The 5,090-nt window shown below is 40.8% G+C and overlaps 1 pseudogene; it reads right to left on the bottom strand.

The window, feature by feature from the left end:
- Positions 1 to 1,911: 1,911 nt before the first annotated feature.
- LOC136469221 (F-box protein PP2-A13-like) lies at positions 1,912 to 4,238 on the bottom strand (annotated as a pseudogene).
- Between the last annotated feature and the right edge of the window lie 852 nt (positions 4,239 to 5,090).

The following is a 5,090-nucleotide window of genomic DNA, read 5'->3' as shown; positions in this document are numbered from 1 at the left end:
AGGCAGTTGCAGAGTCGGGTGGGAGAGGGAGAGGACTCGGATGGGAGACGGGGTGACTGAGTGAGGGAGAGACCAGAGGTAGAGGGGGGTCGGACAGGAGAGGGAGACTAGGAGAGGCCTCAGGTCTGCCCAGAGCAGTGCGTTGTGGGCCTTGGTGGGCTCTGGGTTGAAGCGGAGAATTACGGAGAAGCAGGCCTGCATAGCGGAGATTGCTGCTAACTTCGGTTCGGCGGTTGTTCGGTTCCATTCGACTCAAAAACCGACACCGTAGCCGAAGACCGAAGTTCCCAGGATCCAAAACCGAAGCCGAACCGAAAAACCGAAAAACCCGACACTTCGGTTCGGTTCGGTGCGGTTCGGTTCGGTGTTCGGTTTTCGGCTAAAATGTGCCCAGGCTGACCGAGGCACCCAGCTGCTCCATACGCCTTCTTGTGTTTAGCTCTCTTTTTATTAATTATTCTGTATTTAACGCCATTTTTATGCACAATTTATGATTTTAATTCTTTTGTGAAGGACTCAAAAATTCAAAAACTCACACTTTTTGTATATAAAAATGCATAATTTGAAAGTTGCGCAAACATCTCTTACGCCTAATTATTTATTAATTCATACGCACTTATATTCTGTTTTATTAATTTTTCATATATATGAGGTAGAGTGGGGGAATTCTCTCTGATATCTTTGTCTCTCTAATTTATGAGGTAGAGTGGCGGAATTCACTCTCATATCAGGGCCACGTTGAAAATTGAAATACGTTGCATTAGATTTATTAAGGATTGACGATTAAAACACTATGTTAATAATCTCTCCGTTGCAAAAAAAGTCATTTTGCCTTTCTTAGGTAAGAGATTAAAATTCTAACTACTTAATTGTCTCGAACTCACGAGCCGTACTCATGCGATTTATAGATAGCATATGTCCAACCAACAAACGGTGTCTTATTCTAAAGCATATTAGAACAAATAATACAAGATATAAATCCCGTTGCAACGCACAGGCATATTTGCTAGTTAAAAGTAATGCACCTAGAAAAAAACAAAAAAAACTTCAAACTTAGAACCGAGAAAATAATAGTTTTGTATTTCTTATTATCAGTGTTCAATTAATAATCTATATTACATGGACAACCCCTTGTTTGTTTGCATTAATCAAGCTCCGCCACTGTTAATGCACCATATGTCCACATATATTGCACATGGCCAAACTAAATTTTTCGCAACGCCAGCTCTGTGTGTGTTTGGTTTGTTTGCGACCCAAGCGTTCTAGCTCTTTAAGGTGTGTGACCGATCTTTGTGTCAACACCTGTATTTGAAATATATAAAGCTACTCTTTTTGGTGACTATATCCAATTTTAAAATACACAACATATGTGTAAGCCCATTATATATATATATATATATATATATATATATATATATATATATATATTATATATATATATATATATATATATATATATATATATATATATATATATATATATATATATATATTAGGTAAATGCCCGTGCGTTGCAACGGGAACACATAATACCACGATAACATATGTATGAGCGTGTGTTATACTGTTATCTAAAATAGATACCGCAATCATAATGTTCCAATCAATATTACATAAGTCTTCACGAAAGATAGATAGTTAAAATATAACTCTAAATTTGAATGCAAAACTAAAACATCAACTTCAATTGTCGCATCACTTTATGCCTACGATACGCGAAAGATAAGCTTGCACTTCTTGAGGAATCAAGTGCTACGGAAAGATAATCATAACAAGTTTGTGTTTCATAATACATGTTTTAGAATCTATTCTACAATTAAGAATCTAATCTCTCAATAGTTCGAGAGAACGCGCTTTGCACGAATACCAAGCTGCAGTTGGTCACCAATCAATGATGATCCAGAAGATTTTCTAGTCCAAGATGCGGCGTCTGACTTCTTGCAGCTGAAGCATGCAGATGGCTGAAGCTGTAGTTAGAAGTATCCTGCATATAAGTTGTTTGTTAATTTTTAAAGTTAAAGTACCATTTGATTATCTAAAAAAAATATGTATAGACGTGTGATGCATTACCCCTTTTATGGAGTTAGAACCTCTTTATATACGATATTCTTTGTGAATATATCCTTTGTCGCTTTCTTCTTCCTCGTTTTGTATGCACACAATCAATCTGCATCATAGAGAACTTGAGTTCCATCACCTCATTGAACTCGATATGATGAAATCACTGACATGGTAAAGGATCCATCTTCCAGGGTTAATTAGGTAAGACTCGGATGCAGTGTGCTGATAGTCTGAAGTTGAAAGTTGTCCCAACCGTGGATATTCTCAGAGCCATGGCCTCGGTGGCCCGTCCGCTTGTGGGGTCTGCCCAATGGAGCTAGAAGAATAGGCTGTATGAACCATCAGGAAAGCAGGAATAAAGTTAACTGTACACATATAGGCTTTTCGATGTTTGCGAAGTGACTATGGATGTATGCAGCATGCTGATTAGCTTTAGGATTTTATATATGTACAATGGCACAAAAGATAACATAGCAACAAAAGGCAAGTAACACTTAATAGAGCACACAGCCTAAAAAAAATCATGGTCCTACACAACTCAATCATACTCAAAGTACTTTACTGGCTTGGTAATTTGTCAATTTCTGCTAACAATTTGGCTAAGTTGTTCAGCACTGATGATATCTAAATGTGTCTGAATATCCCATGCATCCTACTGGGAAACACACCAGCAATCATCACAGAAATATATCATAGTTCTTTCTTGAGTAGGTATGTGAAAGAAATACATATGTACCGGGAAAAGAAATCTTCAACCAGTTTATTAACAAAAGAAATACATTAAATGCTCACCAAAAAAGAATGAGGAGTATAAGATCAGATTATTGTCTTATTGAGGAACATAAGAAAAGCCAAGCAATTAACAAAGAGCTTCCAATATAATATATAACAAAATATAGTAGACCATATGAAAGCATGTCATGATAAAAGTATTCCATGATTTCATTTTATCACGACCCTGACAGTTTATGGAATACGATCTTAACCTCCTAATGAGTACATCTATTGGGAAATGAAAAGAAAAACAAAGTACCTTGATTCCTCTGTGGATAGGTGGCTCCAATACCTCCTATCATCTCTCTCTGTGATCGACATAGACTTTGAGGAGATGGACATGCAAAAACCTCCCTTGTTCTTCAGGATCCAAAATTCGTACTCAAATAACTGGTTTTAGTTAGACCATCAAAGACAAAAAGATACTCCCAGAACAAACATTATAGAAGGTATCAAACATCAACAGACAAATATGTTCTACTGATCCAACTTCTTTTTCCAAATTATCCTCTAAAGCATTCTTTGTTGGAAATTTCTAAAAAAATATCATTGTGCCGCCGTCGAACATGGTGGGCCGGCAGAGGCACTCGTATATCTCCTTCTTAATTGCCACAGAGGAGCAGCACCTGCCATTGCCTCCACAGCTCTATAGTCCATGGGTGAGGCTGTAAAATGCGCATCCAGGATGAGGTAATGGCCATGCTGAAGATGAGAGAATCTACACAAATAAAATTTTCGCATGGAACCAGCAAGGAAGAAAACAAATTATTAGCCATACCTGGAATTATTAGCCGGACGGTAACCAATGATTCTTAGTTTTCTATTTGGACTTTGAAGTGGTAGGCATTGAATAAGGCCCGAAATAGAGAACTTCAGCAGCATTACAATGGTTATCCCTTAAGAGGTCATGCACGCCATCGTTAAGCTCACTGGATAATTCATTATGTGGAAAAAGGTGCTATTGAATTACTTTTCCTTTTTATTTAGTGCACTCACCTGTGCGCTCGCGGCGGCGGCCACAATGTCGCGTTCCTACAGCTGCTCTGTGGCCTAGATCTGTGCGTTGCTGAGGTCCTCCTTGAGGATGCCGTCGAGGAAGATGAGGAGCTGGTGCTGGAGCTGCATCCTGAACTTGGTGAGAGGACGGGGCTCGGTGGTTGAGATCTAGGATGGGGTGAACATGCAGAGCATGTCATCGGCCGTGGTAGAAGTGCACTCGCCCGCACAGCAGCAGACACGCGCTCGCCCGCACGCTCAGCTGCGGGGACGGGAACTTGGGTGACCTCCTGCTTCTGAGCTTGTGCCAACCATGGAGGAGGGGTGGTCGCGCTCACGGTGCGGGGATGGGAACTTCGGCAGCCTCCTGCTCCTAAGCTCGTGCCGACCATGGAGGGGAGGACCATAGCGACGCCAGCGGCTACTGCATGGTGGACCTGCCGCCGTTCCTGCGCTTCCGCCGCAATGAGGAGCTCCTGCTGCCGTGGATGGAGGTGAACGCCTTCACGGTGCGGCCGGCTCTCTTCCCTCCCCGTCCACGGATCACATGCGTGATTTGAGCATGCGCGATTTGAGCCACCGCGTGAGGAGTGCAGGGGAAGGTAGACCGACGGAGATTGCGGTGATTGTGGGGCGAGCTACAGGACATCGTAGGGGAGAAGTCGTGGTCGCAGGGCAGGTCGATGCGGTGTGGGCAGGTCATCACGTCGAGGGTTGCTAGATCCGTGACTTCCACGAGTTTCTAATTTGAGCGATAGCAGGATCACACGGGTGCACAGAATAGAGAGAGCGGTCTTGGTGTCACACCTGTGGACGAAAAAGTTATAAATGTTTTAGTTATATATATGCTTTGTAATAATAGTTTTTATCGGAGTAACCTAGTTTTCACAGTTTGCTATTTGCATTTTTGCAGAGAATCCTTTTTAAGGAGCTTCGTGTTTTATTTACGGGCTTGGATAGCTTTGAAAAGATCATACAACAGCCTAAAATATTCCTGTTTCTAGACTATGATGGAACACTAACACCAGTTGTAAGGAAAGCAGGAAGGCGTGTTGTCATACCCCAAAATTTTTAATTTTGAGTTGTGCATAGAAAACACTAAATAAAATGAATGATTTAAATATTTGAATAAAATTTATCAAGTTTAGTTTGAGCTAGCATAAATTTAGTATGGGAAAATGTGAATTTTTAAAGTTTTCTAATTTTGACGGGCGTTTGGATGATGTGATGTTTGCTTATTGCTTGACTTGGTGTTATGA

This window comes from Miscanthus floridulus, chromosome 8, assembly GCF_019320115.1.
Source record: "Miscanthus floridulus cultivar M001 chromosome 8, ASM1932011v1, whole genome shotgun sequence".
In the NCBI taxonomy this organism is placed as follows: Eukaryota; Viridiplantae; Streptophyta; class Magnoliopsida; order Poales; family Poaceae; genus Miscanthus; species Miscanthus floridulus.
The sequence above is the reverse complement of the archived record's forward strand: the minus strand, read 5'-3'. Positions and strand labels throughout refer to the sequence as shown.